At 38.1% G+C, this 26,775-nt stretch overlaps 1 protein-coding gene across 2 annotated transcripts in view; it reads right to left on the reverse strand.

Moving 5' to 3' along the window:
* Positions 1-26,775, reverse strand: part of RFX7 (regulatory factor X7) — a 197,104-nt gene that overhangs the window by 54,239 nt on the left and 116,090 nt on the right. The window lies entirely within an intron of this gene.

Consider the following 26,775-nt stretch of genomic DNA (forward strand, 5'->3'; position numbering starts at 1 on the left):
CATCCCCCCAACTCCCGGCAGGAGAAGAATAGGCAGAGCGGGAGGGAGACGGAGCCCAGGACTGCCGAACACCCAGCCCCAGCCATCCAGGCCAGAGTGCAGACACAGCATGTGCACAGGGGGCCCTGGATACTAGGAAAACAGGGCAGCAAGAACAGTGAGTGGGCACCGGAGGCCGGGCGCCGGAGGACATAAGAAAAGCGAGCGACCAATTTTTTTTTTTTTGGCGGTTTTGTTTTGGCGAGCGCTTTTTGGAAGTTTTCAAGGGATAGGGACCCCAATACTAGGAAAACAGGACAGCAAGACCGGTGAGCAGATGCCTGAGGCTGGCGTCGAAGAAAAAAGAAAAACGAGCGGCCTTTTTTTTTTAATTAAAAAAAAATTTTTTTTTTTTTGGTGGTCGTTGTTTTCTTTTGGTGGGTGCATTTTGGAAGTCTTAAAGGGGCAGGGCGGGACACTTAATCCAGAGGTAGGGAATCCGGGGCTCGCTGGGCACCCTAACCCATCGGCTGCAGGGAGCAGGGAGGCCCATTACGGAGATAAATAGCCTCCCAGCAGCTCCTGCTCCAACGCGACTCCACCATTTTGGAGCAGCTGCCCGAGCCAGGCCACGCCCACAGCAACAGCGGAGATAAACTCCATAGCAGCCGGGCAGGAAGCAGAAACCCTGTCTGCGCGCAGCTGCGCAGCACAAGCCACTAGAGGCCGCTGTTCTCCCAGGAGAGGAGGGCCACAAACCAACAAGAAGGGAAGTTCTTCCAGCTGTCACTCGTCCCAGCTCTGCAAACTATTCCTATCACCATGAAAAGGCAAAGCTACAGGCAGACAAAGATCACAGAGACAACATCAGAGAAGGAAAGAAGGAGAGAGACCTAACCAGTCTTCCTGAAAAAGAATTCAAAATAAGAATCATAAACATGCTGACAGAGATGCAGAGAAATACGCAAGAGAAATGGGATGAAGTCCGGAGGGAGATCACAGATGCCAGAAAGGAGATCGCAGAAATGAAACAAACTCTGGAAGGGTTTGTAAGCAGAATGGATAGGATGCAAGAGGCCATTGATGGAATTGAAATCAGAGAACAGGAACGCATAGAAGCTGACATAGAGAGCGATAAAAGGATCTCCAGGAATGAAACAATATTAAGAGAACTGTGTGACCAATCCAAAAGGAACAATATCTGTACTATAGGGGTTCCAGAAAAGAAGAGAGAGGAAAAGAGATGGAAAGTATCTTAGAAGAAATAATTGCTGAAAACTTCCCCAAACTGGGGGAGGAAATAATCGAACAGACCACGGAAATACACAGAACTCCCAACAGAAAATATCCAAGGAGGACAACACCAACACACATAATAATTAAAATGGCAAAGATCAAGGACAAGGAAAGAGTTTTATAGGCAGACAGAGAGAAAAAGGTCACCTACAAAGGAAAACCCATTAGGCTAACATCAGACTTCTCGACAAAAACCCTACAGGCCAGAAGAGAATGGCATGATATATTTAATACAATGAAACATAAGGGCCTTGAACCAAGGATACTGTATCCAGCACGACTATCATTCAAATATGACGGTGGGATTAAACAATTCCCAGACAAAAAAAAGCTGAGGGAATTTGCTTCCCACAAACCACCTCTACAGGACATCTTACAGGGACTGCTCTAGATAGGAGCACTCCTAGAAAGAGCACAGAACAAAACACCCAACATATGAAGAATGGAGGAGGAGGAATAAGAAGGGAGAGAAGAAAAGAATCTCCAGACAGTGTATATAACAGCTCAATAAGTGAGCTAAGTTAGGCAGTAAGATAATAAAGAGGCTAACCTTGAACCTTTGGTAAGCACGAATTTAAAGCCTGCAATGGCAATAAGTACATATCTTTCAATAGTCACCCTAAATGTTAATGGGCTGCATGCACCAATCAAAAGACACAGAGTAATAGAATGGATAAAAAAGCAAGACCCATCTATATGCTGCTTACAAGAAACTCACCTCAAACCCAAAGACATGTACAGACTGAAAGTCAAGGGATGGAAAAACATATTTCAAGCAAACAACAGCGAGAAGAAAGCAGGGGTTGCAGTACTAATATCAGACAAAATAGACTTCAAAACAAAGAAAGTAAAAAGAGATAAAGAAGGACACTACATAATGATAAAGGTCTCAGTCCAACAAGAGGATATAACCATTCTAAATATATATGCACCCAACATAGGAGCACCAGCATATGTGAAACAAATACTAAAAGATCTAAAGGGGGAAATAGACTGCAATGCATTCATTCTAGGAGACTTCAACACACCACTCACCCCAAAGGATAGATCCACCAGGCAGAAAATAAGTAAGGACAGGGAAGCACTGAACAACACAGTAGAGCAGATGGACCTAATAGACATCTATAGAACACTACATCCAAAAGCAACAGGATATACATTCTTCTCAAGCGCACATGGAACATTCTCCAGAATAGACCACATACTAGGCCACAAAAAGAGCCTCAGAAAATTCCAAAAGATTGAAATCCTACCAACCAACTTTTCAGACCACAAAGGCATAAAACTAGAAATAAACTACAAAGAAAGCAAAGAGGCTCACAAACACATGGAGGCTTAACAACACGCTCCTAAATAATCAATGGATCAATGACCAAATCAAAATGGAGATCCAGCAATATATGGAAACAAATGACAACAACAACACTAAGCCCCAACTTCTGTGGGACACAGCAAAAGCAGTCTTAAGAGGAAAGTATATAGCAATCCAAGCATATTGAAAAAATGAAGAACAATCCCAAATGAATGGTCTAATGTCACAATTATCGAAATTGGAAAAAGAAGAACAGATGAGGCCTAAGGTCAGCAGAAGGAGGGACATAATAAAGATCAGAGAAGAAATAAATAAAATTGAGAAGAATAAAACAATAGCAAAAATCAATGAAACCAAGAGCTGGTTCTTCGAGAAAATAAACAAAATAGATAAGCCTCTAGCCAGAATTATTAAGAGGAAAAGAGAGTCAACACAAATCAACAGTATCAGAAACGAGAAAGGAAAAATCACGACGGACCCCACGGAAATGCAAAGAATTATTGGAGAATACTATGAAAACCTATATGCTAACAAGCTGGGAAACCTAGGAGAAATGGACAATTTCCTAGAAAAATACAACCTTCCAAGATTGACCCAGAAAGAAACAGAAAATCTAAACAGACCAATTACCAGCAACGAAATTGAAGCGGTAATCAAAAAACTACCAAAGAACAAAACCCCCGGGACAGATGGATTTACCTCGGAATTTTATCAGACATACAGGGAAGACATAATAACCATTCTCCTTAAGTTTTCCAAAAAATAGAGGAGGAGGGGATACTCCCAAACTCATTCTATGAAGCTAACATCACCCTAATACCAAAACCAGGCAAAGACCCCACCAAAAAAGAAAACTGCAGACCAATATCCCTGATGAACATAGATGCAAAAATACTCAACAAAATATTAGCAAACCGAATTCAAAAATACATCAAAAGGATCATACACCATGACCAAGTGGGATTCATTCCAGGGATGCAAGGATGGTACAACATTCGAAAGCCCATCAACATCATCCACCACATCAACAAAAAGAAAGACAAAAACCACATGATCATCTCCATAGATGCTGAAAAAGCATTTGACAAAGTTCAACATCCATTCATGATAAAAACTCTCAGCAAAATGGGAATAGAGGGCAAGTACCTCAACATAATAAAGGCCATCTATGATAAACCCACAGCCAACATCATACTGAACAGCGAGAAGCTGAAAGCTTTCCCTCTGCGATCGGGAACAAGACAGGGATGCCCACTCTCTCCACTGTTATTTATCATAGTACTGGAGGTCCTAGCCACGGCAATCAGACAAAACAAAGAAATACAAGGAATCCAGATTGGTAAAGAAGAAGTTAAACTGTCACTATTTGCAGATGACATGATACTGTACATAAAAAACCCTAAAGACTCCACCCAAAAACTACTAGAACTGATATCGGAATACAGCAAAGTTGCAGGATACAAAATCAACACACAGAAATCTGTGGCTTTCCTATACACTAACAATGAACCAACAGAAAGAGAAATCAGGAAAACAACTCCATTCACAATTGCATCAAAAAAAATAAAATACCTAGGAATAAACCTAACCAAAGAAGTGAAAGACTTATACTCTGAAAACTAAAAGTCACTCTTAAGAGAAATTAAAGGGGACACTAACAGATGGAAACACATCCCATGCTCGTGGCTAGGAAGAATTAATATTGTCAAAATGGCCATCCTGCCCAAAGCAATATAGATTTGATGCAATCCCTATGAAACTACCAGCAACATTCTTCAATGAACTGGATCAAATAATTCAAAAATTCATATGGAAGCACCAAAGACCCCGAATAGCCAAAGCAATCCTGAGAAAGAAGAATAAAGTAGGGGGGATCTCACTCCCCAACTTCAAGCTCTACTATAAAGCCATAGTAATCAAGACAATTTGGTACTGGCACAAGAGCAGAGCCACAGACCAATGGAACAGACTAGAGAATCCAGACATTAACCCAGACATATACGGTCAATTAATATTTGATAAAGGAGCCATGGACATACAATGGCGAAATGACAGTCTCTTCAACAGATGGTGCTGGCAAAACTGGACAGCTACATATAGGAGAATGAAACTGGACCATTGTCTAACCCCATATACAAAAGTAAACTCAAAATGGATCAAAGACCTGAATGTAAGTCATGAAACCATTAAACTCTTGGAAGAAAACAAAGGCAAAAACCTCTTAGACATAAACATGAGTGACCTCTTCTTGAACATATCTCCCCGGGCAAGGAAAACAACAGCAAAAATGAGTAAGTGGGACTATATTAAGCTGAAAAGCTTCTGTACAGCAAAAGACACCATCAATAGAACAAGAAGGATCCCTACAGTATGGGAGAATATATTTGAAAATGACACATCCGATAAAGGCTTGACGTCCAGAATATACAAGGAGCTCTCACGCCTCAACAAACAAAAAACAAATAACCCAATTAAAAAATGGGCAGAGGAACTGAACAGACAGTTCTCCAAAAAAGAAATACAGATGGCCAACAGACACATGAAAAGATGCTCCACATCGCTAATTATCAGAGAAATGCAAATTAAAACTACAATGAGGTATCACCTCACACCAGTAAGGATGGCTGCCATCCAAAAGACAAACAACAACAAATGTTGGCGAGGCTGTGGAGAAAGGGGAACCCTCCTACACTGCTGGTGGGAATGTAAGTTAGTTCAACCATTGTGGAAAGCAGTATGGAGGTACATCAAAATGCTCAAAACAGACATACCATTTGACCCAGGAATTGCACTCCTAGGAATTTACCCTAAGAATGCAGCAATCAAGTTTGAGAAAGACAGATGCACCCCTATGTTTATTGCAGCACTATTTACAATAGCCAAGAATTGGAAGCAACCTAAATGTCCATCAATAGATGAATGGATAAAGAAGATGTGGTACATATACACAATGGAATACTACTCAGCCATAAGAAAAGGGAAAATCCAACCATTTGCAGCAACATGGATGGAGCTGGAGGGTATTATGCTCAGTGAAACAAGCCAAGTGGAGAAAGAGAAATACCAAATGATTTCACTTATCTGTGGAATATAAGAACAAAGGAAAAACTGAAGGAACAAAACAGCAGCAGAATCACAGAACTCAAGAATGGACTAACAGGTACCAAAGGGAAAGGGACTGGGGAGAATGGGCGGGTAGGGAGGGATAAGGGGGGGGAGAAGTAGGGGGTATTAAGATTAGCATGCAAGGGGGGGTAGGAGAAAAGGGAGGGATGTACAACACAGAGAAGGCAAGTAGTGATTCTACAACATTTTGCTATGCTGATGGACAGTGACTCTAAAGGGGTTTATAGGGGGGACCTGGTATAGGGGAGAGCCTAGTAAACAAAATATTCGTCATGTAAGTGTAGATTAATGATACCAAAAAAAAGGCAGTTCCTGTGTGGTGACCTCCAATGAGTTCTACACAAGGGTATAAAGGGCATATAAAAGTGTAGGCAAAGGGTCTGTTTGTGTTTATACAGAGGATCAAAGCCTAATTGGGCTACCCCGAAAATGAACTAAGATACGATATGAAAAAGAACTTCCAACATCTGCACTCTCTGGAAGACTCATGCCAGAAGATGATCATCAAAAAACCCCAACAAAGATCCACGCACAGCTACAGCTGTAGATGCACTCATCCCACCAGTTCCTGGACTTGCCATGGGAATGAGGAAGGAGATATCTAAGCTGGCCTGTGCATACAGTAAAACAACAAATTTGACTGGATCTGTACTGTTGGAACTCAAACAAGAATTAGGAGAAGTGCAAATTGCAGCGCTCCAAAATCTTACAACTACAGACTATTTACTGTTAAAAGAACATAAGGGATGTGAACATTCCCCAGGAATGGGTTGTTTTAATTTGTCTGATTTCTCTCAGTCTGTTCAAGTTCAGTTGGACAATATCCACCATATTATAGATAAGTTTTCACAAATGCCTATGGTGCCTAACTTGTTTTCATGATTTCACTGGAGATGGCTGGTAATTACAGGTATGCTTTGGTTATGTAACTATACTCCTATTATGTTAATGTGTGTGCGCAATTTAAGTAGTAGCTTAAAACCTATACATGCTGAAATTACTCTACAAGAAGACATGTCAAAGAAATAATCAATCTTCCCATTGTTTTCTGCTGACTGCTACTTCTATAGCTTTTCTTCTTCCTTCCTAATTACAACCCTTAAATAGAATTCGTGCCTTATATCGAATTTACCGAGTATCATAATTCTTCCAAGTGGTAAAGATACCTCAAGACAAATGCTGGGCTTAGAAGCTACAGGGCATAAATATGCAAAGAAATAAAAAGCTAACCATTTCAAACAATAAGGCTTCTCTCTCACTTACCAACTTTACATTTCCCTGTATGGCCCTGGAAGATGACTGGTTAGCCAGAGACGGGTAAGATTCCTCAAGAGAGGAACAACCTAAGACAGGCACAGTCACAGGGGGGTCATCAGATGAGAAATTGGAGATCAACAGAGGTGAGGCTTAGAACCTCACCCCCCTGTTCTGAGAGAAATCTTCTGCATACATGGATGTTTTATTGCCCTTGTCTAGCTTGGATTAACACATAGTCTACAGGCACACACCTGATCATCTACATTTGCTCTCTTACAACACTAAACTATGTTTTCTACCTTTATCTCGTATCTACCTACCACTTCAGCATTTTATTAAAAATAATAATAATAAAGAGAGAAATGTGGTATCCACATATAAATCAAGTATAAAAAGCAAATGAGTATTCATATTTGAACTGTTTATAGTTCATAATGCATGAGCAAAACCGAAAGTTTCTGTGATGACTGCCCTTGTACTGTTCACCATGTAACTTATTCACTATGTAAGAATTTGTTCTCCATGTAAGAACTTGTTCGTTATGCTTCAGAAGATTGGAGACTGACGAAAATTAGGCTTGGGGTGGATTAATGATTGTGCATTGAGCATTGACTCCCCTATACAGAATTTTATTGTTGTTAACAACCATTTGATCAATAAATATGAGAGATGCCCTCACAAAGAAAAAAAAAAAAGTACACACTTCCAATTGTAAAATAAGTAAGTAACCGGGATGTAATGTATAGCATAAGGAATATAGTCAAGATATTGTAACAGCTTGGTATGGTGATAGCTGGTACCTAGAATTGTCATGTATATAAATGTTGAATCACTATGTTGTACACCTGAAACTAATGTAATATAATACTGTGTGTCAACTACCCTTCAATAAAAAATAATTATCTACCAAAAAAAAAAAAAAAGTCAACAGAATATTTTTAGTTTTAGCCTAACCATTTAACTGGCTTTGAGACTTTGGTGTTCTGGAGAATTTTTCTTACAACTATAAAATGGATGAGATGACTTCTAGAATCCTTTTCTAACTTCCAAAAACCTAGAACACATGACTGATGATGTCCTTGTCACCTGTGGCTGGATGTGAGGTTTAAACATGCTGAACTTGCAACAGTGGCTACTATTTGGAGAACTTACTTGTAAGATTCCGTATTACTAATGTTCTGTAACCATGTCATTTTGTTTTTGACAAATTTTTCTATCTTACAATTAAAAAATATTTTTAGTATTTGAATATTTAGAATTTCAAATTATAAAATAATTTCTGCTAAACAAAAAGCTATTCTGTATAGCATTCTTTTCCCACTGAGTTTGCCACACTATAGCTTTAAATGTGCCATAAATCCTATTACAATAAAAGCAATAAAATATTGGTAGCAATTCAAGCAAAACTCCACTGCAATTAATAATATGGACAGGTTCTTAGCACTCCTGGTGACAAAATTTATTCTTACACAATAAAGTACAGCTTAAACAAAGACCCAAATTTTTTAAAAAGCTTAAAATGATATATCTTATCCTATTCTTACTCTCACTGGAATATCGCAGAATTCATCCACAAAAGTTTAATTTATCAATTATATGCAGTTAACCCCCAAATACACATTTTAAAAAAATGCTACTGTCTGTGGATATTTTCCAATTAGCTCTTGCTCTAACACCTAGTTGGTTTACAAGCAAGATCCTAACTCTCCCCTCAAAGAAAGAAACAAAACAAAACACACAAAGACATTTCCTTTCTCAACTGTTTTCTCAATTTAACACCTTCTTTTTCTGCAGTTACCCAATGTTCAGTTTTGGAGGCTGATTAATTTTGTTCCTCTTGGTGCACTTCACTTTAATACTTTATTTTTCCCTCTTTACTCTTGCCCCCATATTCTTTCAGTCTCTTTATATTCCCTGTCACATCAGTCTAGGTCTTCAGCTATATTTTTTTGTTTTTTAAGCAATAAAGGAGAATTCACTTACTCATTTACATATTCATTTCATTTTCTGCCATGTTCCACAAATGATATACAGTAACTATGAACTTATACTGCACTTATACCAAGACTGGAAATATACAGATGAACAACACAACGGATCTTGCCTTTAAGGAACTTATTAATAATGATTCTTAAATTACTAAAATGTCTAACTAGCTGGTTTCCCTGCATCTGGCCCCCCCCCACTCTAATCTTTCCTAAATAGTGTTCCTAAAATACTTTCTGTGAATATTATTAATATCACCCATGTTGTCCCAATAATGCCTATCAAAACCCAAAGGTGGTTATGTTATGAAAGAAAGGCCTTAGTATCAGTATGGGCAAAGTCTGATAAAATGTAATACAAACTATCATTTTTTGGATAAAGAAAATGTGATATATACAATGTAACATTATTCAGCCATAAAAAGACTAAAATCTTGCCATATGCAACAATATGGATGAACCTTGATGGCATTATGTTAGCAAAAGAAATCAGACAGAAGAAGATAAAATACCATAGGACTTCACTTGTATGTAGAATCTAAAAAGCAACGAACAAAAAAACCAAGCTCACGGAAACAGAGACTGGTGGTGGCCTGAGCAGGTGGTGGAGGGTGGGCAAAATGGATGAAGGGGGGTCAAAAGTCCAAATTTTCAGTTATAAAATGAGTAAGATGGGAGATGTAATGTACAGCATGGTGACTATAATTAGTTCTACTGTACTGCGTATTTGAAAGTAGCAAGGAGAGTGGATCTTGAAAGTTCTCATCACAAGAAAAAAATTTCTTTTGTAGCTATACATGGTGATGGAGGTCAACTGGACTTCCTGTGGTCATCATTTTACAATATATACAAATACTGAATCATCACACTGCATATCTGAAACAATATATTTTCAATTACCCCTAATTTTTGAAAAGTCAGAAAAAAAATCACTTTTTTTCCTCTGAATAAAAACCATGAATAAAAACACTTCAACTCCTGGAGAAACCTTGGATTTTGTAGGTTTTGAATTTTACACATACTAGAGAAAAAACAGAAGAAATTCCAGAAGGAATTCAAAAGATAATCCAAGTTAAGATAAAGTGGCAAAGAGATCATTTAAAGATGGATGTCAGAAAGAGTTCTGAAAAAGATCAAACTCACTGTCCTGCTTTGTGTTTGTTTTTGCCTTTCCAACAATAAAAATTTACTGTCAATTACTATTTCATTTGTTATGTGAGACTCAACATACAGAAAAAAAAGTCTGGACAGTTTACCAACACTGATCATATCAAAATTCTGTGAAGCAAATGGGAACAAAATGACTCAAATATGTAGAGATGGCATTCTGGTCCAGCAGGGCTGAGAGTTCACTATGAAGATACTTGGCTTTAGGTATACTGTGTCTTTAATGGCTAATCACTGGCTCCCCAAATGACTAGTAGTGTAGGAGACTTTAACCTTGCTTGCTTATCAAGGCAAGAATATCATGAGGCCAGTAGTTAAACATAATTATTTGATATGCTTTGTTAAGATTCAAATGTCATGAACAGAAGTTTTCTGTTTCATGTTGAGATTCACAGATGGTCAAAAAGAAATGGATGGCTGGACTTTTAAAATGAAAGACAAAGTTGCTCTATTTTTAAAGCATTAGGAAAAAAACAACTGCATGAACTTTTAAAAATTTATTTTTATATTTGGCCATGAAAATGAATGAAGTATTGATTCATGCAGCAACATGGATGAATCCTGAAAACATTATGCTGAGTGAATGAAGCCAGACACAAAAGGCCACCTATTGTATGATTCCATTTCAATGAAATATCCAGAACAGGCAAATCCAGAGAGAGAAAGATGGTGGTTACCAAGGACTGTGGGGAGGGGAATTTGAGGAGTCACCACTTAAATGAGTTTCTTTTTGGGGTGATGAAAATGCACTGCAGCTAGACAGAGGTGATGGTTAACCAACATTGTAGTATATACTCAGTGTCACTAATGGTAAATTTTATGTTATGTGTGTTTTGCAACATTAAAAGATTACAATTTTTAATAGAGCTTGGCATATTTGGACGACATATCTGAATATCTGACCTGGAACTTCAAATGAAAAACATCAACATCCCTGTTCATTAGGCTTAAAAGCCTTCATTTTCTTGACTGAAGTTCTCAAAGCAAAGTTATTGAAAATGGTTCCAAGTTTAGGGGGAACCTCAGATATTACCTAGTCTATTGAATGAACTAAGGTGATAATTTCCTACTATTGTGGCTAAGATCTTGTCTGCAAGCTTTTGCGGATGTCTCTCACACATTCCAATCTTAGTAAGAACATATCCAAAAAGGAAATCTTCGAACAAAAGTTTGATTTAGGTGTCAAAGACCTTCCAGGAAACCAAAATCTGGAGAATTTCTGGTAAAAATCTCCCAGTTTACTCTCAAATAAGTGAGATCTTCTGTCATCATCCTACTTACATAAGCATATATTCCTGAAGTTGTTTTTTCCAAATGTTTGACCATGAAAATAAAGCAATGCTACAGATTTAATGTTGCAAATGAACAGAGAAAGCTTTGATCTTTCACATTTTGGACATGCAGAAAATTTGTAGCAGACACTCAAATCAACTTTGATATCATGTGATCCAGAGGAAAATAATGGTGTGATGTGAGATATGCAAAATCAAGTTAATTCTAGAAGTTCACGGAGGAGTTCGGTGTTCAAATTCTACCATTCAATGCCCTACTCTTCTGATGCTCTGACTGATAAAGAATATTCACACAAGGAACTACTAGTAGGATTGACCTACCTAATTCCTTCTATGAGGTGCAAAAGGTAAAGAGAAAGTGGGACAGAAACAACACTCATCAAATATTCCATCTGCTCACCTGCATTTCTCAATCTCCTTTGCAGTGAGCTTAGGGCCATGAACTTTCATTTCTCAGCTGATATAGTTAAGAATTAATGTGTCACCCCTATATTTCTTCCCCCCTTTGTGGCACCCTGGAAGCCATCTGTTTCACTGGTGAGGCTACACCAAGGCAGTGCCTGTCAATGTGGGTTCCTGAGGGTCTATGTGGAGCAGGGGCCTCCAGTGATTTGTGCTGTAAATATAATGTGAAAGAAAATAAATCCTTGTTAGACTGCTGATATTCCAGCCTTACTTTGTTATGGAAGCATATCGTACTCCATCCTGATTAATCTAGAAAGTTACTTTTCCCTCTAGCACTTCTGAGAGAACTGAAGATCCCTTTCACATATGCAGATAAAAATGTGAGTAGAGGAAAAGGGCCCCTTTCTGTAATCACAAAAGCTTTCATTCACTCATTTTTGGAATATTTTGAAATTTAACATATTTTGCAATTACAAATTATATTAACCAAGATATTTATGTTACTTATGTTTACCAAAATGGGGCATGGGCTAAAAAAAAAGGAATGAGAAGCACCAGTTTAGAATAGATAGCCTCCATGCTCTCTTCCTCTTAAGTATACTCCTAATAAGACCAATAACCTAGTTAAAAATTCAATTCTAAAAGATGGCAACGTGACAGGTGAGATAGAAACCTCCTCCTAAAACCACATATAATATGAAAATATAATTCATACAACTAATCCTGAAAGAGCAACAGGAAAGAAGGCTGCACCAGACTGCTTACACCTGGAGAAAAGAGCAGACCTCACGGAACAGGGTAACTACCAAAGCTGTGGCCTGGCAGGACCCAAGCCCTTCCCCCCACCCGACTTCACTGGTGGGAGGAAGAGAAACAGAGCGGAGAGGGAGTGGAGGCCTGGGACTACTGAACACCTAGCCCTGGAGATCTGCTCTGGGAGCATGAACATAACATTACATGGTTTTCTGGTGACTTGGTGGGGTTGGAAAGCTAAAACAGGCAGAATACCAGGAAGATGGAGATCCCAGCTGCTTGTGGAAAACAGGGATTCATATCTGGCTGATCTGGGTGGGCAGTCTGAGGGAATTCCTAAAAGCGAGAGAGGGCTGCTAAAGGGGCAAGGATTGCACAGAGCTTACTGCTCAAGAGAAAGGACCGGTAGACAAAATTGTCTGGGTGCACTCTGCCCAGCAGGTTGGGAGCTTAAACGATCTTCAGATGCTCCATTCTCCTGGCTGGCTATGCAGGTCCAAGGCCCCCAACCCTGATATGCAGCCTGCTGTGTCTTCCTCCAGGCTAGCTTACACCTGGCTCAGGCTCGCAAACCTGCAACACCTGCCCTGGTGACAGGCCAGCCAGAGTGAAGCCCTGCCTACAGCAGCTACAAACACAAAGCATAGAGACTTGCACCTGTGTGTTTGGCCCACTTGTTCTGGCAGTAGAGACAGGTATAGCAGCTGGGAAGCAAGAAACAGCTATCCTCCCCCCTAGCACCAACACTGTTCCCCTGCAACCCCTGACATTCCTTCAGGGGCTGAGAAGCCCAGAAAGTAGAGCATCTGGGCACTAGAGGGCACCACAGACAAAATTATGAAACGTCAAAAGAACCTGGTTCAAAGCAAAATTATGAATACACCTGAGAAAGAGTCAAATGAAACTGACCTCATGAATCTTCCTGAAAGACATTTCAAATTAAATACCATTAACACACTCATGGAGGTACAGAAAAATATTCAAGATCTCAGGAACGAACTTAGGATCCAATCATTGAAGAACACAATGGAGGGCATTAAAAGCAGATTAGATATGGTGGAGGAGAAGATAAATGAAATAGAAATTAGGGAAGAGGAATAAAAAGAAGCTGAGGCACAGAGAGAAAAAAGGATCTCTAAGATCTCTAAGAATGAAAGAATACTGAGAGAATCGTGTGACCAATCCAAACGGAACAATATTTGTATTATAGGGGTACCAGAAGAAGAGAGAGAAAAAGAGATAGAAAATGTCTTTGAGGAACTAATTGCTGAAAACTTCCCAATTTGGGGAAGGAGATACTCTCTCAAGACATGGAGGTGCACAGATCTCCCAATACAAGTGACGCAAGGAGGAGAACACCAAGACATATAATAATTAAAATGGCAAAGATCAAGGATAAGTATAGACCATTAAAGGCAGCCAGAGAGAGAAATAAGAACACATACAAAGGAAAACCATTCAGGCTATCATCAGACTTCTCAGCAGAAACCTTACAGGCCAGAAAGGAGTAGCATGATACATTTAATGCAATGAAGCAGAAGGGCCTCGAATCAAGATTACTTTATCCAGCAAGATTGTCATTTAAATTTGAAGGAGGGATTCAACAATTTCCAGATAAGCAAAAGCTGAGAGAATTACCTCTGAGAAACCACCTCTAAAGTGTATTTTGGAGGGACTGCTATAGATGGAAGTGTTTGTAAGGTTAAACAGCAGTCACCAGAGGTAATAAAAAGGGATAGACAAAGAGTACAGAATATGATATCTAATTTATAAAGAATGGAGGAGGAAGAAAAAGGAGGAGAAAAAAGAACCCTTAGATTGTGTTTGTTATAGCATATTAAGTGAGTTACACTCTTAGATAGTAAGGAAGATAACATTGAACCCTTGGTAACCACGAATCTAAAGCCTGCAATGGTAATAAGTACATACCTATCTATAATCACCCTAAATGTAAATGGTCTGAATGCACCAATAAAAAACACATAGAGTCACTGAATGGATGAAAAAAACAAGACCCGACTATATGCTGTCTAGAAGAGACTCACTTCAAACCCAAAGACATACACAGTCTAAAACTGAAGGGATGGAAGAAGATATTTCATGCAAATAATGGGGAGAAAAAACCAGGTGTTGCACTACTTGTATCAGAAAAAACAGACTTCAAAACAAAGAAAGTCACAAGAGACAAAGAAGGATATTACATAATGCTAAAGGGGTTGATACAACAAGAGGATATAACCATTATAAATATCTATGCACAGAACACAGGAGCACTGACATATCTAAAACAAATACTAACAGAATTAAAAGGGGAAATAGAATGTAATGCATTCATTCTAGGAGACTCCAACAGTCTACTCATTTCAAAGGACAGATCAACCAGACAGAAAATAAGTAAGGACACAGAGGCATTGAACAACATACTAGAGCAGATGGACCTAACAGATATCTACAGAACTCTATAGCCAAAGGCAGCAGGATACACAGTCTTTTCAAGTGTACATGGAACATTTTCAAGAATAGACCACATAATAGGCCACAAAAAGAGCCTCAGTAAATTCAAAAACACTGAAATTGTACCAACCAACTTCTCAGATCACAAGGGTATAAAACAAGAAATAAACTGTACAAAAACAAAATGGCTCACAAACACATGGAGGCTTAATGACATGCTCCTAAATAATCAATGGATCAACGACCAAATTAAAACAGAGATCAAGCAATATATGGACACAAATGAAAACAACAGCACAATGCCTCAACTTCTGTGGGACGCAGTGAAGGCAGTTCTAAGAGGTAAGAATATAGCAGGCCTATTTAAAGAAGGAAGAACAATCCCAAATGAATAGTCTAAATGCACAATTACTGAGACTGGAAAAAGAAGAAAAAATGAAGACCAAAGTCAGCAGAAGGAGGGACATAATAAGATCAGAGAAGAAATAAATAAAATTGAGAAGAATAAAATATAAAAATGAATGAAACCAAGAGCTGGTTCTTTGAGAAAATGAACAAAATAGATAAACCCCTAGCCAGACTTATTAAGAGAAAAAGAGAATCTACACACATCAAAAGAATCAGAAATGAGAAAGGAAAAATCACAACAGACACCACAGAAATACCAAGAATTATTAGAGAATACTATGAAAATTGATATGCTAACAAACTGGATAACATAGAAGAAATGGACAACTTTCTAGAGAAATATAACCTTACAAGACTAACCAAGGTAAAAACAGAAAATCGAAACAGATGAATTACCAGCAAGGAAATTGAATCGGTAATCAAAAAACTACCCAAGAACAAAATCCCCGACCAGATGGATTCACCACTAAATTTTATCAGACATTTAGAGAAGACATAATACCCATTCTCCTTAAAGTTTTCCAAAAAATAGAAGAGGAGGGAATACTTCCAAACTCATTCTATGAGACCAGCATCACTCTAATACCAAAAGCAGACAAAGACACCTAAAAAAAAGAAAAATACAGACCAATATCTGTGATAAACATAGATGCAAAAATATTCAACAAAATATTAGCAAATTGGATTCAAAAATACATCAAGAGGATCATATACCATGATCAAGTGGGACTCATCCCAGGGATGCAAGGATGGTACAACATTAAAAAATCCATCAACACCATCCACCACATCAACAAAAAGGACAAAAACCACATGATTATCTCCATAGATGCTGAAAAAGCATTTGACAAAATTCAACATCCATTCATGATAAAAACTTTCAACAAAATGGGTATAGAGGGCAAGTACCTCAACATAATAAAGGCCATATATGAAAAACCCACAGCCAAAATCATACTTAACAGTGAGAAGCTTAACGCTTTCCTCTAAGATCAGAAACAAGACAGGGATGCCCACTCTCCCCACTTTTATTCAACATAGTACTGGAGGTACTAGCCATGGTGATCAGACAGCACAAAGAAATAAAAGGCATCCAGACAGGCAAGGAAGAAGTCAAACTGTCACTGTTTGCAGATGACATGATATTGTACATAACAAACCCTAAAGAATCTACTCCAAAACTGGTAGATCTAATATCTGAATTCAGTAAAATTGCAGGATACAAAATTAATACACAGAAGTCTATTGCATTCCTATACACTAACGATGAACTAGCAGAAAGAGAAATCAGGAAAACAATTCCAGCCACAATTGCCTCAAAAAGAATAAAATACCTAGGAATAAACCTAACCAAAGAAGTGAAAGACCTATACTCTGAAAACTACAAAACACTATTACATAAATTAAATAGGATACTAATGAATGGAAACTCATCCCATGCTCTTGGTTAGGAAGAATTAATATTGTTAAAATGGCCATCCTGCCAAAATCAATCTACAGATGCAATGCAATCCTATCAAAATACCAACAGCATTCCTCAACGAAGTGGAACAAATAGTCCTAAAATTCATATGGAGCCACAAAAGATACCAAATAGCCAAAGCAATCCTGAGAAGGAAGAATAAAGCAGGGGGGATCTCGCTTCCCAACTTCAAGCTCTACTACAAAGCCAGAGTAATCAAGACAATTTGGTACTGGCACAAGAACAGACCCATAGACCAGTGGAACAGAATAGAGAGTCCAGACACAAACTTAAGCATATATGGTCAATTAATATACGATAAAGGAGCCATGGATATACAATGGGGAAATGACAGCCTCTTCAACAGCTGGTGTTGGCAAAACTGGACAGTTACATGTAAAAGAAGGAAACTGGATTACTGTCTAACTCCAGACACAGAAGTAAACTTGAAATGGATCAAAGACTTGAATGTAAGTCATGAAACCATAAAACTCTTAGAGAAAATATAGGCAAAACTCTCGTGAATATAAACATGAATAAATTCTTCATGAACATAGCTCCACAGGCCAGGGAACAAAAGCAAAAATGAACAAGTGGAACTATATCAAACTAAAAAGCTTCTGAACAGCAAAGGACACCATCAGTAGATCAAAAAGGCATCCTACAGTATGGGAGAATATATTCATAAATGGCATATCTGATAAGGGGTTGACATCCAAAATATACAAAGAGCTCATGCAGCTCAACAAACAAAAAGCAAATAATCCAATTAAAAAATGGGCAGAGGAGCTGAACAGACAGTTCTCCAAAGAAAAAATTCAGATGGCCAACAGGCACATGAAAAGATGCTCCACATTGCTAATTATCTGAGAAATGTAAATTAAAACCACAATGAGATATCATCTCACACCAGTCAGGATGGCCACCATCCAAAAGACAAACAACAACAAATGTTGGCAAGGATGTGGAGAAAGGGGAACCCTCTTACACTGCTGGTGGGAATGTAAATTGGTTCAAACACTGTGGAAAGCAGTATGGAGGCTCCTTTAAAAGTTAAAAATAGAAATATCATTTGACCCACGAATTCCACTCCTAGGAACTTACCATAAGAATGCAGTAGCCCAGTTTCAAAAAGACATATGCACCCCTATGTTTATCACAGCACTATTTACAATAGCCAAGAAATGGAAGCAACCTATGTGTCCATCACTAGATAAATGGATAAAGAAGATGTGGTAAATATACACAATGGAAAACTATTCACCCATAAGAAGAAAACAAATTCTACCATTTGCAACCACATGGATGGAGCTAGAGGGTATTATGCTCAGTGAAATAAGCCAGGTGGAGAAAGACAAGTACCAAATGATTTCACTCATCTGTGGAGTATAAGAACAAAGCAAGAACTGAGGGAACAGAACAGCAGTAGACTCACAGAACCCAAGAATGGACTAACAGTTACCAAAGGGAAAGGGACTGGGGAGGATAGGTGGGAAGGGAAGGATAAGAAGTATAAGGGGCATTACAATTAGCGGACATAATGTGGGGTGAGCATGGGGATGGCAGTATTTCACAGAGAAGACAAGTAGTGACTCTATAGCATCTTACTATGCTGATGGACAGGGACTGTAATGGGGAGTGTGGTGGGGACTTGATAATGGGGGGAACCTAGTAACCATAATGTTGTTTATGTAAGTGTATATTAATGATACCAAATAAATTAAAAAAAATTCAACTCTATTTTTTTTGTACACATGCTACAGTATGATCTTTTGTCCCTCTATTTTGGGCAAACAACAATTACTCAGAAAGTTACTCAGTTAATTTGTATTTATTGATTGTTCTAAAAAATGTTTTTCAGTGTCTGGTTATACGTTTTCCCCTTCAACTAGACTGAAGATTGTGGTTTATCCAAACTCAATCACCTTTTGAGACAGAATCCTGAAAGATAAGACAGAGCCAGATAGAATCCTTTTAATATTATAAAACCCCACTTAATTTTTAAAATTTAAATTATAAACTATTTCAAAGTATAGAAAGTAGGTAGATGTGTCATTATCCACACTTAAAAGATGCCAACTTTTTGCCGTATTTGCTTCAGAATTCTTTGAGTTTTAAACAAATGATACAATACTGTCATATGGATTAAAACTAGATTACTCATTTCTCTACTAACTGGTGTTGGCAAAACTGGAGAAACATATGCAAGAGAATGAAAGTGGATTACTGTCTAACTCCATATACAAAAGTAAACTTCTAATGGATCAAAGACCTAAATGTAAGACATAAACCATAGAACTCTTAGAGGAAAATATAAGGAAAAATCTCTTCAACATCAATATGAGCAATTTTTTCTCAGACACATCTCCTTGGGCAAGGGAAACAAAATAAAAAATGAACAAGTGGACTACATCAAACTAAAAAGCTTCTGTACAGCAAAGGACAGCACCATCAAAACAAAATGGCAATCTACATTATGGGACAATACATTCATAAATACTTTATCCAATAAGGGATTAATATCCAAAATATATAAAGAATATATGCCTCAACAACAAAAAAAACAAATATCTGATCAAAAAAAGGGCATAGGGCCTGAACAGACATTTCTCCAAAGAAGAAATATAGATGGCCAACAGGTACATGAAAAGATGCTCCACATGGCCAATTATCAGGGAAATGTAAATCAAAACAACAAGTGAGATATTACCTCGTACTAGTCATAATGGCCACTATCCAAAAGACAAGAAAAAACAAGTGCTGGCGAGGATATGGAGAAAAGGGAACCCTTCCCATACTGTTGGTGGGAATGTCAACTGAAGCCTGTATGGAAGGCCATATGGAGGGTCCTCAAAAAACTAAAAATAGAAATACCATTTGATCCAATAATTCCACGTCTAGGAATTTGCCCGAAGAAAATAAAGCCCAATTCAATAAGATACATGCACCCTTATATTTACTACTGCATCATTTACAGTAGCCAAGTTATGGAAGCAACCAAAGCATCCATCAATAGATGAATGGATAAAGAAGAGTTGATAAGTATACACAGTGGAATATTATTTAGCCAGTAAAAAAAAAAAGAAATCCTGCAATTTGCAACAATAGGGATGAAACAAGAGGGTACTCTATTAAGGGAAATAAGCCAGGTGGATAAAGACAAATACCATATGATTTCACTTATTTGTGCAATGTAAAAACAAAGCTAAGCAAAATGAACAAAATATCGGTAGACTCATAGACACTGAGAAGTGACTGGTTGTTACCAGGGGAGAGGGGTTGCAGTGGTTCCATGGGAAGAGTGAGGGGGTTAAAAGGGCACAAAAATTCTCAATCAAAAGATAAATTCGTTATGGGGATGGTAGTACAGTATGGAGAATACAGCCAATGATTCTGTAACATCTTCCCATGTTGACAGATAGTGAGGGTGATGAATTTAATAATAGGGGTAACTACTGAAGCACCGTATTGTATATTTGAAACTGATATAAGACTGCATATCAATGATACTTCAAAAAAAATTTTTTTAAAGAAAAAAGGAAAAGGTAAGCAAGGAAAAAAAAGTTTCACTATTTCCAACAGTGCTAACATGAAAATCTTTGTGTCTTATGTGAAGAGTTTTTTCTGTGGTATGTACCTAAAAGCACTACTTAGTGACAAAAGATGCACATCTTCAAGTTGATTATTTCCTATTCGCTTCTTGTAGCTCTGGAGAAAGGAAATTCCGGAGCAAACTATCTCTAAAACCGAAATCAGAAAAAAGGGAGAAATAGTTTAAAACCTGTTTTCTGCTTACAGACTACGGTCTGGGGCCTTTTCTCTTCCCTGCTCTAGCAGAAGCCAGCCAGCCCTTCCCCTAACTTCTCAGGTTTACATAAGCCCTTGGTTGCCTAGGTAATTACTCATTGATATGGAGATGAACTACTTTTATCCACCCCTAAGGAATGCCTGTTGGTATGCAGATGCACCAAAGCCAGGTGAGATATTCTGGAAATATTACAATTTTACCCACATTCTCCAAAACTGTTATGCCAATTTTTATTTCCAACATCAGTGCTAAAATTTCTCCACATCCTTATTAAAACTTAAGACTTAAATTTTATGGGTATGAAATCTAACCTTAGCATATGAAAAAGTACCTTGCTGTATTTTACATTTTCTGATTGATGATGAAGCTGAGTATCTTTCCATATTATTTATCAGTACAATGGGTATCAAATTTTAGCATGCATCAGAATCACCTGGAGATCTTGTTAAAGATTTCAGGACCCTAATACCAGAGTTTATGACTCAGTAGATCTGGACTGGGGGGCCTAAGAATCTGGATTTCTAGTAAGTTCCTACAGATGCTGTTATTGCTAGTCAGAGGATCACCATCTGAAGAAAACCAGAGCTCAAGAAACTGTATTTAAGAAGGCAGTACTTAGACATGTATCTATCATGTATACTAATCTCAGTTACAAATCTGCTAATATCTTCTCCTAGTTGCACCTTGTCTTTTGTTTATGGAGTCTTGTGATGCAGAGAAGTTTTAAATTTCCAGGCAATGAAATGTATCCATCGTTACATTTATAATCTGTGCTTTATGTGTCCTGTTTTGAAATCCTTCCCTATCCTAATGTCATAAAAATATCCCGTATTTTCTTTAAAAATTTTTGTTTTTCACATTTAGGTCTTGAATTCCTCTGGATTTATTTTTCTATGAGCTATTAAGTAGGCACCTAATTAAAAATTTTCCACAGGGTTAAGCTCATTGGACCAGTACAATTTATTGACTAATTCAACAGTTCCCTTTTAATGTGTCACATCTAATATGAGATTCTTATTTTTTTATAGATTTAAAAGAATGCCATTTTTACTTTCCGTATTTAAAAACATTTTTCTCTGAGGTGAAATTTAATTTAGAAAAAGTCAACAATTTATCCTTGAAAGGGTCATATAGCAAACGGTATGGTTCACTGATCCTTACTGAACTGGTGTCACAGACTTTTCATAAGAGTATCACCCAGCAACTGATAAGTATAGTAATAAGGCAGTTTTGATGGACCTTTTCTAAACCCGAGGTTAACAGGCAAGTCTCCTATGAATAATTTAATAGCTCATAAGAATATAGGATCTTTATTTTATATTATAGATGAATGAAACAGCTGCTACTTGAGCTTGACTGATTGACACTTCAAATTGGATCTAAGGCAATACAACAGACAGAATAAGGTACAGGACACAGTATTAGAAGGCCTGGATCTGAGGTCCAGATTTGCCACTTACTAGCTTTCTAATATTAGGCAAGCTGTTCAAGCTAAGTATTAATTTTCAAATCTGTAATACAGTGATAAAATGCTCAATAAAATTTTGGGGAAGATTAAAAGCAATTTATAAAATATATAAGAGGTATCTGTAAGAATATAGTAATTTATCCTCCATTTGCCCCATGGTCCCAAGCACCTAAGCCGTGAGAATTATGCCTGGGCTTGCCTGGGTTTACCCCACCTTATCTCTAAACATCCCAACCCTCCCCCAAGGCAACAGGCCAAGCGGATCCACCACAATAAAAGGCACAATGCTCTGCACCAGGCTGCTCGCTCTGTCTCTCAGTCCCCCTGCTCCCTCTCTCTCTCTTTCTCTCCCCCCACCACCGCCCTCTCTGGGGCAGCCACTTTCCCTTTCAGATAATAAAATCTCTTGTGTGGGCCCGTGTCTCCTGAGTCGTTCTGGGTAAGGACGGTCGCGGGGAGATACCCTTTCAGTATCATTGTTACATTAATATTATTCTGAAATGTATAATTCCTTAAAATCAGATTTTGGGAGAAGAGTTTATAATTCAACTTCTGTCAACAAATATAAAATATTTTATTTGAAAAAGCAAGGTGTTAGGCAGGAAAATAGATATGAGCGGGGTGGAAAGAGAACAAGGCCAAGAAAGCCCACTACAGGAGACTCAAGGGTTAACCAGTTAAAACTAGAAAGCCAGAAAAGACTCAGTTAAAGAGTTAATCAGTTAAAGCTGGAAAGGTCAGGAGCACTTGGCCTTGAATGTTTGAATATTCCCCAGATAAAGGAAAAGTATCTGGGCACAGCCCATGTCTTCATTGTGTCAATTAGATCATGCCATTGTAGATTTACTTTAGCTTGCAAAAAGGCCCAGCTATGAACAGCATAATAAAGAGAGGAAGATTCCATCTTATAGCTAAAATTGCATTTTAAAACCCAGAAAGTTAAGTAACTTAACATACTCGTTAGCAAACAGTCAATAACTAAGCCCATCTTGGAGGCAGGGCAGACAGTTTTAATTGATATGCTCCCAAACCAGGAAGCTGCTAGGGGACAGGTAAGGAAAAGTGAAGCAAGGCTGAGAAGCAAACTTAAGTAAAACCCAAAATTTGTTTCCTTTTTTAATTCTACTGGGTGATCTAGAGAATTCATGACCATCTGAAACCAAACTAACAAACCAAAAAACCCTTTCAACTTTTCTGACATTAAGAAGCCCTAAGGGGCTGCAACAAAAAGCACTGGAAAATTCACACTCCAAGGTAAGTATGGGTAGATTTTAGGTATATTAGCAAGGTTCTTTCTGCAGATAAAATTGGGGATAGACTAAATTATGAAAGATAAAAATGAAAGATAGCCAAGGACATTAATTTGATCTAAACAGTGGTATGAGTGTGCTCTAGAACATACTCTGATTTTTCTTTTCAGAGCTTCACTGTAAAAAAGGAAGTTAAATGTCTGAAACTAAAAATAATGAAAAACGTGGTAGCCAGTGTCATGGCTGAAAGGGTATCTCGCCGCGACCCTCCTTACCCAGAACGACTCAGGAGACACGGGCCCACGCAAGAGACTTTATTATCTGAAGGAGAGAGTGGCTGCCCCAGAGGGGTGTGGGGAGAGAGGGAGCAGCAGAGAGAGCAGCGGGACAGAGAGGCAGAGACAGAGGGAGAGAGAGGGACAGAGAGACAGACAGAGACACAGAGAGAGAGAGAGAGAGCAGAAGCGTGGTGCCTTTTATTGTGGCAGATCCGCTTGGCCTGTTGCTTTGGGGGAGGGTCGGGATGTTTAGAGATAAGGCGGGTAAACCCAGTCAAGCCCCAGGCAAACCCAGACAATTCTCACCGGCTTCTGTGCTTGGAATCACGGGGCAAATGGAGGATAAATTACTATATTCTTACAATGGTTACACAGATGCCCAATGACTAAGGGACAGATGAAATGCTGAGAGACAAGGGATATTGCTAAAATACTCATATAGTAGGTACTAGGGTTTGAATAGGCAAAGGGTACATAAACTGATAGATTTAAGTCCCTTTGAAATAGGATTCAAATGACAGCCACCTCTAGAGAGAATACTTCTGCCTATAGTTAAATTCTACAAAAAGTGACTATCATGGTGTAAGTCCAGGGAGAAGAAATCCCAGGGCAAAATACCTCTAAAAACCACAATCAGTCTAGGAGAGAAATAAAGTTTAAAACCCATTTATTGCTTACAAAACTGCAGTCCAGCCCGTCTCTCTCTCCTGCTCCAGCAGCACCAAAACTGACCCACCCCCTCACCTCTCAGGTACAGATAAGCCCTCCTTGCCCAGGTAATTACCCATTGATATGGAGATGCACTTCTCTCCACCACTGAGGAATGATGCAAATCCACTAAAGCCATACTTCTTTCCACCTCTGAACGCCTGTTGATATGCAGATGTACTAAAGCCTGACAAGATATTCTGGAAATATTATAATTTTACCCACACATGGAATGACCATGTAATACTTCTCTGAATTGCTCAGGTGAGGAAAAGGTTATTATCAATGTTTCTGTATGCTGTTTGAAAAGACCCTAGGGTTCTACTAGTAGCTGGGGACTGGGGTGGGGGCACTATCAAGAAGGATAAGGTTTAGATCTCTTTAGTCACTATGTTTTAAACTTTTTCCAGCATGGAAAGGACAGTTCGTGAAAGCCTACCTATTATTGTGTTTCCAAAAATGTGGATTTCTAACGGACTTGTCAGGATGACAGAGCTACAGCCTCACCAAAGGGGTAGGCCATGGAGAGGAAAAAGTTTTTTAATTGCTGTCTCTGTTCCCAGTAACCTCACCTTGTTTCTCCCTTACTTTACTTTTTTGTAATTTCAAATGACTTAAAATGCAAACATAGAAAATCTAAAACCACAGTAAGAATTCATTTGTTTTCTATCAAAGCATTTTTTTGTGTAGTACAATCCTTAAATATAGACATTAATGAAAATTGAGTTTCTTTCAGGTAATGGTGAGAGATTGACACTGTATTCTTTCCTATTTGTGACAATAAAATGAATTTGAGAGCTAGCTGACAGTGGTTAGAGAATTCTTAATAATTAAGAAAAAGAAGATACTAGATTTCATAATTTGGGCCTTAGTGGCAATTTAATCCACTTGAGTCCCTGACAGAAAACCAAAGAAATTATAAGTATACTGTCCTCCATAATGAGAGGATAAAATAACTTATGTGTTTAATGAGAAATAAAGAAGTAACACGTTCAAAATCCTGTGACATGGCCTTAACACAGGTGATTTCTTTTTGTGATACTCAACAAAATCAGCCATTTAAATCTGACCCTTCTGTCAAGTTTTCTTCCCCCAAGTAAATTCTACACAAAAATGCTCTTTCTTTTGAAAGTTACCTACTTTCTCTACCAAGCAAGTTGACCTTGGTTATCATTTACTATTCATTACATCAGGATTTGTGGTGAGAAAGCATGCTTTCTCCCAAAACGGAAAAAAGGGAGGAAGGAATTCTTTTCAAATTGTATACACCTCACACATGCCCTCTCAATGACATATTACATATCTCTTAAGGGCAGAGATGAGGTGTGACTTTTGTTAAATTATTCCTTGAGCGAGTTAGTCAAATTAATTTCTCTAAGTATATACCATCTATCTTAGAAAAATCTCACTCTAGTAACATTAGTCTGGTTCTCAGGAAGCAGCTACACTATACCCTAATATTTCACAATCTTTTCGTTCCTATCTAATCACTTCAACACTAGGCACATTAAAAGAACTGGCTTTTAACTTAGAACTTTCACCATGGAATCGACTTGAAAAGTTTAAAATTTAAATGAGACATTAATTAATTAATTAATCAATCCAGCACTGAGTGCCTCTGTGCTTTAAACACGACCTTAAATTTTAGCACAGACAGTTAAAGTTTAGTACAGGGAGACCAAGAATCAACAATTTAAAAATAAAACATATTACATGATGATGATAAATGCTATGAAGAAAAACTGTTTGGAAGAGATACAGTTTAAACTAGAGAGGTCAGGGAAGGTTTCACTGGGAACTAAGAAGACAAAATATTTTGAACAATGGCAAAGACTCTCAAAAAGTCTCTCAAAAAGGAAAGACTCACAGGAGTTAGCATTATTTTCTGTTCTATCCTAATTTTCTTCATATTGATTGTCTCTTGAAATGACCAGCCAGGGCAAGGACAGTAAAGAATTCACATTACTAAGAGACAAAAATAAGAGGCTGTCTTCTCACTATCTGTCCTCACACACACTATTATTATGGCTTCCCCAGCGCATCCTTCCAGAATGACTCTCAGAAGAACCTTGCTCCCCGCAGAAGAATCTAACACAGAGGCCACAAACTCAAATGCCAGAAAGGTAATGTAAATGATTAAAGCAGACTACGGGTAATAAAAACATCTTTGTTGAGGAGCTAAAAGCATGGCGAGGACTGAGAAGATGGAACAGTACATGTCATGTTGGAAAAGGGTAACTGCTACTTGGGTTCAGCCAACTGTTGTCATGTGGAAGTTAAGAACTCAGTGTCCTAAGTTTTTAAGAGAAACCAGACAACTAATTTTTTTTCTGTGAACTCTCCCAATTTTGAAATATGGAAACCAAT

Source organism: Manis pentadactyla, chromosome 11 (assembly GCF_030020395.1).
Source record: "Manis pentadactyla isolate mManPen7 chromosome 11, mManPen7.hap1, whole genome shotgun sequence".
NCBI classification, from domain to species: Eukaryota; Metazoa; Chordata; class Mammalia; order Pholidota; family Manidae; genus Manis; species Manis pentadactyla.